Source organism: Podarcis vaucheri (assembly GCF_965113315.1).
Source record: "Podarcis vaucheri genome assembly, chromosome: 12".
Classification (NCBI taxonomy): Eukaryota; Metazoa; Chordata; class Lepidosauria; order Squamata; family Lacertidae; genus Podarcis; species Podarcis vaucheri.
The window spans coordinates 21,812,420-21,827,242 of NC_138750.1; positions in this window are offsets into that span (position 1 = coordinate 21,812,420).

Consider the following 14,823-nt stretch of genomic DNA (forward strand, 5'->3'; position numbering starts at 1 on the left):
ACCAACCCAATAGGGTCGTTTGAAATCTAGACCATGGCACTGCAACAAAAATGCGTTAGGTGGGTTATTTTATAGCAGCTTGACATTTTGCAAGGGAGCCGGGATATACTGTTGTTCCATCTCCATTTGCCACAGTAGGCTTATAAAGTCTGTAAGAAAAGGTGCCCATTCTGAAACATCTGGTGGCATCGGTAGGTAAGTTCTCATGTGCGCAACTTCTTCATATTTTGCTTGTTCATCATGGCAAAATCAGTGGACCCAACCAAGCAGTTGCATGACGAAGATTTCTGCCACAATGAAGTGGGCCAGGGCATTTCATGTGGAAACCAGAGCAGTTGTGATGCATTCTAGTGCACAAAGCATCCAAGGACTAAGTACTGCTGCGCTGTTGCTTCTCTGGCAACAGTTGCTTGGTTCAAAGAAGAAGTAGTGGGTAGAATTTTGCCCAGGCAATGGTACTTTCCCATTGCAGTTCTTCACATTCCCTCCAAAAAGTCTTCCTGAGGATTGCAGAATGTAGCATGGGGGGGGGAGCAGCAGAAGGGGGAGCCAGACAGCAAAAATTAGTGGCACACGGAGAATTAATAGACACACACCCATCACCACTTATCTTTATGTCAATATAGAGAGAGGCCTTCCAAACTATGTTTCACCGCATGGTTCACCCTCCCGTCTCTAAGCAAAACATATGGCATACCATAAATTTCAGTGCAGCTCTGTTTCGTGCTTATTGCTGGATGCCACAGTAAAGTTAGGAACCATAACATATAACTTCACTTCCAATTTAGATTGCCATTAAAAAAGCACAGATCAAATGCTTGTACAGTGATACTGGATTTGAAAGCGCCATCTGCAGTGCCCTGTAAAAATAGGAACTATTTTAAAATGTGATTACACATTTTGAAATTGCAAATAATAAAGTATGTTGATTGCTTTTAAAAAAAATATGTGTGTAATTACACTGGCAACCTTCAAAACCCAGCATTCATCATCCAGGGGATTTCAAAGTAATCATGGCTTCTTCCTATTTTTAGAAAAGTAGACACCACTGGAGAGCAGAAAGATTTGCATTCGTAATGGCTCTGATTTTGAGTATCATCCAGTAGAAAAAAGCAAGAGATTGATACCTAAAAGACCATAAAATTCTTCTCTTAGTTCTGCCTTCAGGTGTTGCTTCTTTGCGTTTGCAAGTAATCAATCCTAATTATTTCTCTTTGCAGTTAAATCACTATTTTTGCAGCCATTTCATGTTCAAAAATTTGCAGGGAACAATTAAAGAAATGGCTTCTTGGTCCTATGTAAAAGTACTGAGTTTTGTATACAGTCGTACTTTGGATGCTGAATGTCCTGGAACTTGGGACATTTTGGCTCCTGAACGCCACAAACCCGGAAGTGATTGTTCGGGTTTGTGAACGTTCTTTTGGAACTTGAAGAAGCCTCAATTTGGTTTTCGAATGTTTTGGAAATTAAACGGATTTCTGGAACGGATTCCATTCGACTCCCAAGGTGGTAGTAGTAGTAGTAGTAGTAGTAGTAATAATAATAATAATAATAATAATAATAATAATAATAATAATAATAATAATAATAATTTATTTGTACCCCGCCCATCTGGCTAGGTTTCCCCAGCCACTCTGGACGGCTTCCACAAAGACCAAAAATACACTAAGATGTCACACATTAAAAACATCCCTGAACAGGGCTGCCTTAAGGTGTCTTCTGAATGTCAGGTAGTTGTTTATCTCTTTGACATCTGATGGGAGAGTGTTCCACAGGGCGGGCGCCACTACCGAGAAAGCCCTCTGCCTGGTTCCTTGTAGCTTTGCTTCTCGCAATGAGGGAACTGCCAGAAGGCCCTCGGTGCTGGACCTCAGCGTCCAGGCAGAACAATGGGGGTGGAGACGCTCCTTCAGGTATACTTCAGGTATGACTGTAGTTAATACCTCTGGACCAGACTCCCCCAACCTGCTGCCCTCCAATGTCCAAAACATCCAGAGAGCATCAGGTTGGGGAATGCTGCTGTAGGCAGTTTTTAAAATACCTTAATTTTAATAATATACTACTGCTGCTGATACCCGGAATCATTTTATTGACAAATAAAATCTACCCATAACTACTATAAATCTCAATTTTGCTGGAGGATGGCTGATTAAAGTTGCAATTTTGTCTAATAATGTGCCTGGGCATAAGCAAATTTTATCTACTGAATGAGACTGTAAGTGGTAGGCAGGGTTTTGGAATATTTCTGCTTGCATTTTCTCACTGGTTAGAGATGGAAATGGGATCAGCTGGCCCTGTGAATCTTGCTCCTGTATCTAGAGTTGGCCAACCGTATTCATGATTACGGTCAAACTGTTTCTTTACAATAACTGTTCAACACTGGAATTCCAAGTAGTTACAGTGCTCTGAGGGCCATTTAATAAATGTGAGCCAACTGCTTATCTTCCCAAGAGGATTGCATAGTGAAGCCAGTCTGTGTGCAGATATGGCCTGCAGCAATAAGTAGACATTTTTGTGATTGTGACAGCTACCCCAAAAAAGCCCCTTCTGTAGCAGAAAAACAACCATAATGACAATTTAGGAAAAAATGTTGTGTACATTGTTTTTCAGTAGAATGACCGGTAAAAACATGCTGCAATAGGTCTCTTCCCAAGAAGCTTACTATTTAAAATTGAACAGGAGCGGAAATGACAGATTGCAACATAGGAGCCAACTCTAGGGGGCCATGGGTGCCTGGACACCCACAAAAATATTATTGTGGGAGCCGGGCAATGAGCAAAGCCAGAGAGAGCCACAAGGTTAGATTCCTGCAATGTGTTATACATAGGGCCAGTGGCGTAGCGTGGGGGGTGCAGGGGGGGCCGGCCGCACCGGGCGCAACATCTGGGGGTTAGGGTTAGGGGGCACAAATCCACAGGTTAGGGGGTGCAAATCCACGGGTTAGGGGGCGCAAATTACTTGCCTTGCCCCGGGTGCTGACAACCCACGCTACGCCACTGCATAGGGCTGCCTCTGAAGACAGTTCGGAAACTTCAGCTAGTGGCCAGGTTGTTCAACACCGGGACAAGACAGTTTGAGCACATTATTACACCAATCCAGGTCCAACTGCATTGGCTAGCAATTAGTTTCTGGGCCCAATTCAAGGTGCTGGTTTTGACCTATTAAACCTTTAAAGGACCGCAATGCCTCAAGGACCACCTCTTTTCATATGAACGTACCTGGACCCTGAGATCACCTTCTGAGGCCCTTCTTTGTGTACCTCCTCCTTGAGAGGTCCAGAGGGTGGCAACACGAGAACGGGGCCTTCTCTGCAGTGGCTCCCCGTCTGTGGAATGCTCTCCCCAGGGAAGTTCGCCTGGCACCTTCATTACACACCTTTAGGCGCCAGGCAAAAACGTTCCTTTTTAACCAGGCCTTTGGTTGATCAGATTTACATCCTATGCCCTTTTAAAATGTGTGTGGGGAGGCTATTGGTTTTTTTAAAAAAAAAATAGGTATATTGTGGTTTTATATCCTGATTTTAGTCTGTGAAACGCCCTGAGACCCCAGGGTATAGGGTGGTATATAAATTAAATAAAGAAGAAGAGGAGGAGGCGGAGCCAGCCAGCCAGCCAGCCTCTGCAGTACTGTGCCCAAGAGAGAAGCAGTTCAGCTCCACCCTCCTCAGCCAGCCAGCAAGTACCCTTTTTGAGGGGGCTTGGTTGCGGAGGCAGAGTCCGAGCCCCTTCCTCACTAACTGCAGACAGGAGGATGAAGAGCAGCCGCTGCCGGCAGCTGCAATGCAAACGTACAACCTCACATGCACACTCATGTGATGCCACACTCACTACATGCAGGTGTGTGCATGTAAGGTCACACAGCCACGTGGTGGCGGCAGGCACCCGCAGTCCTGAGGGCGAGATGGTGCCCTTGGATTATGGAGACAGAAAGACCAGAGTAATTCAGGTGAAATAAAAGTGGAGGAGGAATGGAAGAAATGAATGTGGGCAAATGAATTTACTTAAATGTAGGTTTTGTGCAATTAAAACACTTCTCACATCTGTGTATTTAATACACGCATGTGTTAAATATGCAGCCTTTTCAGGCTTTTAGATGGATTGATGAATGGAAAATAAAATAATTGGGGAATAGTCTTTGTTTTCCAAATGATAAGACCATTGATTTCGGGTACGGAAGTTGGCGTGTTCTATTCACCCAAGTCGGCGGCCTCAGTTTTAAATTCCTTTCATTTTTTCCTATTGATTTTTTAGTAGACCAAGCATGAATTATGCATGTTTTTGGTTTTCGGCAAAAGTGTATCATGTCCGACGCAAGGACAATAATAGTATTCTGAAAGCACTTAATTGGGGTCATCCAAAGTTAACAAAGACTTCACATTCCCACTGGTGTGGCAGGTCGCAGGAACAGCACATGCAAAAAGAGAGTTTCCACTGGTCACTACAATTGACAATTCAATTGGCTTTTGCAAGTTAAGAACATTTAAGAAGAGGCTACTGGATCAGACCCAGTGGTCCATCTTGTCTAGCATTCTGTTCTCACAGCAACCAAACAGATACTCCTGGCAGGTAAGGGCAACAGCTCTCGTTCCACTTGTGATTCCAAGTAACCAATATCTAGAGACATACTGCCTCAGGAAGTGGAGATAGAACATAGCCATCATGTCTAGTAGACATCAGTCCTCCATGAATGTATCTAAGCTCCTTTTAAAGCTTTCCAAGTTGGAGGCTATCACTACATCTCATAGGAGCAAATCCCAGAGTTTAATTATGTGCTGTGCAAAGAAGTCCCTCCCTCCTGAAGCTTCCAACCTTCAGCTTCATGAAATGAGCCAGGGTCCTAATATTACTTAATTAATTTAGGCTATTTCTATGTTGCTTAACATCAAATATGAGGAACGGCTAAGGGAGCTGGGCATGTTTAGCCTGGAGAAGAGAAGGTTAAGGGGTGATATGATAGCCATGTTCAAATATATAAAAGGATGTCACATAGAGGAGGGAGAAAGGTTGTTTTCTGCTGCTCCAGAGAAGCGGACACGGAGCAATGGATCCAAACTACAAGAAAGAAGATTCCACCTAAACATTAGGAAGAACTTCCTGACAGTAAGAGCTGTTCGACAGTGGAATTTGCTGCCAAGGAGTGTGGTGGAGTCTCCTCCTTTGGAGGTCTTTAAGCAGAGGCTTGACAACCATATGTCAGGAGTGCTCTGATGGTGTTTCCTGCTTGGCAGGGGGTTTGACTCAATGGCCCTTGTGGTCTCTTCCAACTCTATGATTCTATGATTCTATGATCTATCTAGCTATAGCTATAGCTATAGCTATCTATCATCTATCTATCGATCTATATGGCGTGCAGCAAATTAAATACCAAACCATGCAATAAATCCATAAGTAAAAAAAACTATTAAGAATGACAATTAAAAAGTACTGTACAAATAAGTACAAATGTTACTTCTGCCAAATGCTGGTCATTCCCCACCCCCACCCCTCCGACTGAACTGGGAAGGGGGACATATTCTTTAAAATAATGAGCTCATAAATTCTTTTACAAAGACTACCTGCTTCAGTCTTTGACCTTCATACATTAAATATTACATTTACAGTTTCGGTTTTGATTTCAAAGAGAATTAACTGAGTTTCCAGTATGACTTTTCTGAAATAGCCAATGTACAGCATGAGAACATTTCAAGAGCTAAGTGGAAAATGAACTGTATTAGATACAAGGACTAATAGGTATTAATAGGCAAGTAGATTTGCCCTAAATGACAAAATCAGGCTTTGTTGGATGACAGCCTATAAATTCTGATCAAAGTATTGACAATGAACTTCTTTAACAGAATATCATTAGAGCTTTCTAAAACTTGTTTTTGGAGCAACAAAGCAAGATGGTCATTAAGACATGCTACAAAGACGCTACAGCCATTTCTGAATACACAAAGAACAACACACATCACTTTAACTGAAGCAGCCCCTCATACCACATCCCACACTATTTTGCATGGCTAACCCAACCCACCTAAGTAGATGTGTGAGCTTCGTAAGGAACTGCAGCAAGAAAGAAGATATAACAAACATCCTGTTCTGGGGTTACAATTCTAAGCCAATAAGTTCAAAGCATGAGCAAACTTGCAGAAATATACACCAATGTCTTTTGAAAATAGATTGACAAGTCACACGACAATCAGATTGGTATTGAACTGGGCTCTCATCCAATCAAGTCAAAGAAGAACTGATGAGGTCTGAAAGCAATGACAGGAAATTGACAAGGTGAAGTAGCATGATGGAAATGCGAAATTCATTACTGGCTTGCAGAACATTCAGCTGTGCAGTAACTGAGAATATAACAAAGACATAGTATGGAACAATGTTCAGTAGAGACTGGACACAGTCTAACCACCACATAAGCTTTGTGCAAGCAAGTCAGAATGAATGCTGAATAGACAGGATGTCCGTAGGAGCGCCATAAGAGACTATTCATTATTTTCAGCTTTGAAAGAGGCTCTGCAGCTGAGGAAACTCACCTGCGAAACAACACTGAGTGGCTTGATTGTCATTGGACGTGCAGTTGAAACTCCATGAAAATAATTGCTGGCTTGTGAAAGTAGCACAGCATGGCTTCTGAATGCACAGGCCACACACCTTCAGAAGAAAAGGACTCACTGTCATCCAAGCTTCAGGTGAAACTCATGTGGAAATAGTTCACTTCTGTTCTTTGACACAATCATCGTAGCGAATGACAGTGCCTGGACATTCTAACAATTATCAAATCAAGATGATTTGCCCAAACTTTAGGAATGTTTTGCACAGAGAGAAAACTGTTCTGAATAAAATAGAACAACCATGAAATTTGTTCAGGGTTACTCTGTATGTTGACCGGAGTAATGAAAACATACATACAAAGAAGAAGAAGAAGAGTTTGGATTTGATATCCCGCTTTATCACTATCTGAAGGAGTCTCAAAGCGGCTGACAATCTCCTTTCTCTTCCTCCCCCACAACAAACACTCTGTGAGGTGAGTGGGGCTGAGAGACTTCAGAGAAGTGTGACTAGCCCAAGGTCACCCAGCAGCTGCATGTGGAGGAGCGGAGACGCGAACCCGGTTCCCCAGATTACGAGACTACCGCTCTTAACCATTACACCACACTGGCTCTCATGATTCGGATACATGCAATAACTCAAAACCAAACCATTGTAAACATATAGAACTTTCAGGAACAAACTAAAGTGACACTGTTTAGCAGTTGCAGGGATGCATTTTAAAAATATGTAAACAGGAGCCACAATAGGGAACTGGGAAAATGGTTAAAGCTCACTTCCCCTAGGTGCCTAGTCTAGACTGGAGGAGCCACCCCTATAATTGCAAGACTGGTGTCATGTCTTGTTTTGCCCTCTGTGGACATATTACACCAGTGTTTCCAAATCGGTGTTCCGCGGCACACTAGTGTGCCGCGAGACGTTGACTGGTGTGCCATGGGAGGGAGGCGGGCGAGTCGGGCGGCGAGAGGTGGGGCGGCAGCGAGCACACGTGGGGCGGCGAGCGAGCGAGCTCCCACATCCCATCGCCGCTCGCTTCGGCCGGCCTACTGGAGGAAGGCGCGAAAACCTCGCGCATGCGCAGGCCTACCGCCTGCGACAGCCCAGTAGGCCGGCCGAAGCGAGCGGTGATGGGATGTGGGAGGGAGGGAGCTCGCCGCCCCGCGTGTGCTCACCGCCCGACTCGCCCGCCTCCCTCCCACGGCACACCAGCCTACCTCCCTGCTTATCCCAATTAAGGCAACCTCCACTCTCCTGCCCCTCCGCGTTTCTCACCCCAAAGCCTTGTGGGCAGCAGGAAGTGGGGCCGTCCTGCCTCTACCCCACGCCGGGTGGCTGCTGACATGTCCCTTGGGCAGGAGAGGCATCCGGCTGGATGAAGGCAGCGACGCCGGGGGAACGAAACAGCACGGCAGGTCTGAGCTGGCGCCTGGAAGGACACAGATTGCTTCATGTCGCTGCATTCCACAGCTCCGAGGCTGGCAGGTGAATGCGTGCACTTCTCTCTCTCGTTTTATTTAATGTGCATTTTAGAAGCATGTGGAAATATCCCACGTCATCAACCACTTTGGGGAAAGTGTGTGTGTGTGTGTGTGTGTGTGTGTGTGTGTTTGGGGCTAGATTTCATGCATGCCTTTTTTTTAAGTTCTCTTCCTGCTTCATCCACATTCACCCCCCAAAAGGCCATTTTCTGCGTGCTGAATAAATTCTGCAACTTACTATTTCATAATAAAGTAATTATAAAATACTTTCTTTGTGTTTATTTGATTCCTATTAAAGAGAGTTACTTTATATATAGTCAATATAGGCACAGAGTTAATTTTTTAAACATTTCCTAATGGTGGTGTGCCTCGAGATTTTTTTCATGAAACAAGTGTGCCTTTGCCCAAAAAAGGTTGGGAAACACTGTATTACACCAACAAGAACCTAAAATGTCTGTGTGGTGGTGCCATCTTGCATTTTCCTCAGTATTTGGGGAGGCTGACCTCAATCCAATTTACGGTATACACCGTCCTTCTCAAAGCAGTTGCCAGACTTTCATCCCCTCAAAATAGTCCCAGGATCCTATTGCTTTGCTACTCTAACAGTGTTATCAACAAAAAGCGGCATATATTGAAAACAATGAAGCAAAACAGCTGTTTTGAAACTGTTTTGACCCCTTTGGGGAAGCAGTTCAGTCCTGCCTGTTCTGGTTCTTTGCAGAGAGGACAGAGGTTGTTAAGCTTCGGGTGGTGAGAGCAGGATTGAATAAATCAAGGCCACCATTGGATTGCAGCAAAACACAGAGTGGAACTGAGGAAGGCTACAGCTTGGTGCTGGAGCAACTGTAGAAGGCACTAAGTTCAATCCCTGTCATCTCTAGTTATGGCTGGGAGAGACCCTTGTCTGAAATCCTGGAGATCTGCTGCCATGCAGTGTGGACCACTTGTCTGGCTCAGTATAAGCTAGCTGCCTGTATTCCTTAAAAAATAAAATGAAAATCAGTCCCAGGCATATGCAGTCTTTAATTATAACCACCAGTACAGCATCATCAGCATTCCCCAGTTGGGTTAAGTGGGACGTGGCATTCCAGACTAGTAGTTACACAACAGTGTGCGGTCAAGGCATGCTTTTAAGGAGTCAATGCATTTCATTGCAAAGGCAGCAATGTGTCAGAGGCAGCTGAGTTGGCCTCAATGTGCGGAGTGTTTTCTGTGTTCATAAAACATTGCAGGTCATTCTGGTTCGGCAAGGCATCCTGAAATTATGGTTCTGAAACACACACATCAAATCTCATCGTTGCTGGGTAATTTGCTCGTTCTTATATTCTTAGATTGCTTGTTCCTCATCAGCTGTGCCTATTGATGGGTGCTCTTTCTGACGTTTAGCATAGGGAAGGATCACCTATGTGTGCAACAGAACATTTACTGCAACCCCAGGATCGTCATAGTGTGCTCACTGATGTGCACACAGATGGACAAAGCCAAGCCAGCTTCCAGAATCCTAGGTACTCAAATCTAGACTTGACTCGACCAAGATAGAATTGGAAATACAGCAAGAGCTATAATGGTAGCAGTGGCAACCAGGGGCGTACGAAGGGGTGTGTGGGGTGTGCGGTCCGTCCCGGGTGTCACCCTGAGGTGCGGTGACAAAATGGCGGGCGGCACTCACTGCGGGGCCTGCAGCGTTCCCAAGCCACAGGTCTCAGGCACCTGCAGGCTCCACACTGTCCGCCAACTCCCTCCCCCCCCCAGTTGTAGGGTAGCTGAGGCCCCACGTATGGGTGTCTGTCATCCGTATGTGTGCCGCCCGTCGTCCGTATGGGCAGTTCGCCCCACCCCTTGGCGCACTGCAATAGGTGACCAAGAGCCTTCCTCCGCCATTGCTGGCAACCAGTTATCAATCTCCACCTCCCCAGCTTTCTTCAGATCTTTGAATCAGAGGATTTTAAAGTAAATTTACTATTGGAACTCAGTGTAATCCTGTTGAAATTATTTGTTGTGGCCTATGGAGCAGTAAAGACTGATAATCCTATTACTCATTACGGTAAGCCCTCCTGTCCACAATGGGCACCTGTTGGTATGCTATTGGCAGCTGCCCAAGGGTTGCAGGTGCTGGTGCCAGGCATGTAAATGAGGCAAGCTGGGGCAGGAGAGGGGGCAAGAGACCTCCATGTGTGCATGGGAGATGGAGGTTCCTGTAGGAAGCTACTGGACTGGGATCCACTTCCAAGAAGAAGTGTATTAAAGTGTTTTGCCCACATTGTATTTAACCCAGGTCCCAATTAAAATTCACATTTAGCCTTTCAGATCTGGCACAGTTTCTAATCCACAAATCCCAAAAAAAGCAAATTGCCTTTTTCCAGGTGGCTTATTGTGATCCTAGCCACTGTTGCAGATTAAATTTCCAAGGTTGTTACAGAGACGGTCCTTTGCTTGTGTGATTACATGATTGCTCGCTGCAATTGCTTTTAGCAAAAGTGAGACTGTAATAATACAAATAATCCGCAAATCCCAATGGCATCAGTCCAGAATTCTCTGTGTGTGGTTAAACTGTGGGGGGGAGCACTGCTTTTCTTTTAATCCAAATTATTTGTTCTTTACTGTTTGCATTGGCTTGCATCCTTAGCCACTGTGGCAAAGGGCCCCAGAACTGCAAAAGTAAACTTGTAATCGGCTCACAGCTTCTGAATGGAAGACATGCCCTCTGAATCAGCATGGATTTTGAGTTAGGAGGCAATCCATGTCCAGCCAGCTAAAAATCTGACTGAGGCACAGCGTGTGGCTTACCAGTGTGTGCCTCTCTTTAGAGATTTCTTATAGATGCATTTGCCTTGTTAGGAACATTTTTGCTGCTGGACATTAGAGATAAACCTGACCTCAGCCACCCTAAAAGCAGTTTGCTGCTTAAACCAATTTCCACTTTGGCACATCAACAGAACTGGACAAGGGAGCAATCCTGAACCTGCAGTTCTGAGGTCATTTCTTTATTTTCTCCCAGGGTTGTTTGGTTTAGCAACCTTACGCACCACACACACACACACAGAGAGAGAGAGAGAGAGAGAGAGAGAGAGAGAGAGAGGAGGAGCGTACACGACCTTCTTGATAATTTTTAAATGCCTCTGCCATTTGCCAGATACGCTTTGTTTCAAATAGTTATGCTGGGAATGGCTTCTTGGAGTTTTCCTAACCTTGCCAATATACATTCTTTCCGAAAGCTGTTAAGGCTGAATGCCAATTGTCTTTACAGTGGTACCTCGGGTTACATATGCTTCAGGTTACATACGCTTCGGGTTACAGGCTCTGCTAACCCAGAAATAGTACCTCGGGTTAAGAACTTTGCTTCAGGATGAGAACAGAAATCGTGCTCCCGTGGCGTGGCAGCAGCAGGAGGCCCCATTAGCTAAAGTGGTGCTTCCGGTTAAGAACAGTTTCAGGTTAAGAACGGACCTCCGGAACGAATTAAGTACTTAATCCGAGGTACCACTGTACTGCAAAGAGGAGAGGATGGGTCTGTCAGCTCTGGAGCAGTCAGAGCATTTGAACACACCAAGGCAATCTCAGAGACTAGATATATTGGTAATGATCTACAACAGAGTGGATTGACTTCAAGCTAGTTGGAACCCTAAGCTCTACTAGCTAGAACTAGATGAAGAAGGCAGCACGGGGTTGGAATTAAAGAACGCATTCTGAATCTAGGAATTAGTTATCATCTCCTGTACTGAGCTCAGAGGGCTTCTACACAAAAGTCCACTCCTGGTTAGCTCTCTTTATTTCAGCAGCAGTAGGAAAAGTCATTTTGCTGTGGCACAATTGAAAGTCAGAAATCCTTGTCGATCTACTGCAGATCACCTAGTGATTTAACAGCAGGTCCAGATCCCAATTTGCCTTAGAGCTCCTGGCACAGTGAGACAAGCTGGACACATGGCAATTGTTATGAGGTTGACGCTTCGTGGTTGATTTTTCCTTTGAAAATGGCTGATGTGAATGGGTGAGCCAGAATCGTAATATGTGGAAGTTGGGGGGGGGGACTGCTGTGGCCCCACCTAGAGTCAAAACACACACACACACACACACACACAGCTTTGCAATGGATGAAGGTGCCCATTTGCAGCAATATGATATAACCCAGTCCATAGTGTGGTTGTGTAGGTAAGAGAGACAGAAGCTGCGAGAATGAGAGAACATTTGAGCTCATGTCCAAGTTATTCTGGGAGCTAGCAAAAGGTGAGAAATCCTTCTTGTATCTGGTTATGAAAGAAGTTTCCATTAGCGGAGATGGATGAAGGTACACTTGATCCTTTGTTCCTTGGGAACTATTCTTTGCTGCCATCTGCTATTATTGCCACAACACTGTCTGGTCTGGAGGAGTGTTTAATGCATGAAAAAAGGCAGCCCAAATTTCCAGTCTCTCTCTCTCTCTCTCTCTCTCTCTCTCTCTCTCTCTCTCTCTCTCCCTCTCCCTCTCTCTCTCTCTCTCTCTCTCTCTCTCTCTCTCTCTCACACACACACACACAGTTAATTAGGATACTAAATATACCTTCTGAATTCATTACCCTGTGTAGTCAACCAGAAAAACTGCTAGGATATCCATGCTGCCAATGACCCAGCCGACACCTTTGCTCACTTGACTAGATAAATTATTTTCAGGCACTTTGGCTTCACTCGGGCTAGGATCCACTTTTTCCTTGATTTATTCATTGCTTCCCGACTGCAGGCATAAATTGAAAACTTGAATACTAGATGAACTGAGTTTTGTGCGGAGAGGTTAGCAGGAAATCAACAAATTCATACTGGCATTGCTAACTACATCTATGGTGGGCAGCAATTAAAACATTGCTTTGCTAAGAATGGTGACACAACCTTATGCATGTTTACTCAAAAGAAAGTGCTACAGAGTTCAATGGAGTCAAGTCCCAGGTAAGTGGGTACAGGATTCTAGCATTCGTCACCTGGAAGTGAACCTCTCTGAGTCTAATCAGTATATAAGTCTAAGAAAGAACAGAAAGAAAGAGAGAGAGAGAGAGAGAGAGAGAGCGCCTCCCTGGATATGACAAAGGGCCCATCATGTCACCTTGCTTCCTGGTAATCACCAGCTTGTCTTTTAAGGTGAATTGGGTACTGTAACACCAACCTTGGTCTGCCCTCAGCCAGGCCCCACCTGCCTGCCTTCTTACTTGCAACCTGCTGGCGATGATGACTATGCTTGTCACTGGATCTGCTTTCATCTCCCTCACCTTCCACCCTACCAGTCCCAACCATAGCTGTCAACATTTCCCTTTTTAAAAGGGAAATTCCCTTATTCCGAATAGGATTCCTCGCAAGAAAAGGGAAAATTTGACAGCTATGGTCCCAACTGAGTACCAGCCACCGTGGCTAAGGGTTCTGACAGGTGTTGTTATTGTTTAGTCATTTAGTCGTGTCCGACGCTTCATGACCCCATGGACCAGAGCACGCCAAGGACTCCTGTCTTCCACTGCCTCCCGCAGTTTCGTTAAATTCATGTTAGTAGCTTCGAGAACACTGTCCAACCATCTTGTCCTCTGTTGTCCCCTTCTCCATGTGCCCTCCATCTTTCCCAGCATCAGGGTCTTTTCCAGGGAGTCTTCTCTTCTCATGAGGTGGCCAAAGTATTGGAGCCTCAGCTTCAGGATCTGTCTTTCCAGTGAGCACTCAGGGCTGATTTCCTTCAGAATGGATAGGTTTGATCTTCTTGCAGTCCATGGGACACTCAAGAGTCTCCTCCAGCTCCATAATTCAAAAGCATCAATTCTTTGGCGACAGGAGTTAAGAGACTACTATTCTCCTCACTATTCTCCTCACAGAGCTACAATTGCGTGCCCAGGTGCCATGACCCGCCACCCTGCCACATGAATTAAATGACCATGGTTGGAAAAAAATTGTTTTGGTGGAAATTAGACCACAACCTTATTGATTACAGATGTAAGTGGCTTTGGCTTAAAGCATTGGGCAGAACCTGTATCAACCAACCCACCTGCTGGTTGATTCTCCATGGGGTTGAATTCAATGGTTAGGGAGGCCGAGGATATATATCAAGTACAGTAGGGACTCCCAACCAAGTTCATGTGAGAGGAGAGCTATCGTCCTAGCCCTGACTTTGCATCCAGAAATGGTGCCTCTCCTCATGGAACTCTTTAACGGGACACTCCCGTTCCCTTGGAGGGACAGGCAAAGCCTTACAGCAGGCATAGGCAAACTTGGACCTCCAGATGTTTTGGGACTACAACTCCCATGATCCCTAGCTAATGGGACCAGTGGTCAGGGATGATGGGAACTGTAGTCCCAAAACATCTGGAGGGCCGAGTTTGCCTATGCCTGCCTTACAGCTTCCCTTCTGACCAAGTCTAAGGCCTTACCTGATGCCTTATGTGCCAAAGTTGTGACATATTTTTTATTTTTTTTTATTTTATTTTACAAATATAAATTTATAACAATACCAGATTTCTCTGAATCTCGAGACTTCCCCCCCCCCATCCCCTCCATGGGTCCTATTGTCAACATTTTCAACTGCATATTATTTCATAATCTATATTTTGTATCTATCCATATTATCCATAATGTTTGTTGCATTACAAGTGAGATTAAAATCCTGCTAATGTTTTTATCTGCTTACTGTGGTCTCCTAAATAAATTATAAATTTTCCCTGTTCTTCCTTGGAAGTTTTTGTCTTCTTGGTTTCTGAGCTTTCCGGTCAGTTTTGCCATTTCGGCGTAGTCTAACAGCTTAGGTTGCCATTCCTCTCTGGTAGGGAGTCTTTCTTCTTTCCATCTCTTGGGCTAGTAGCATCCATGCT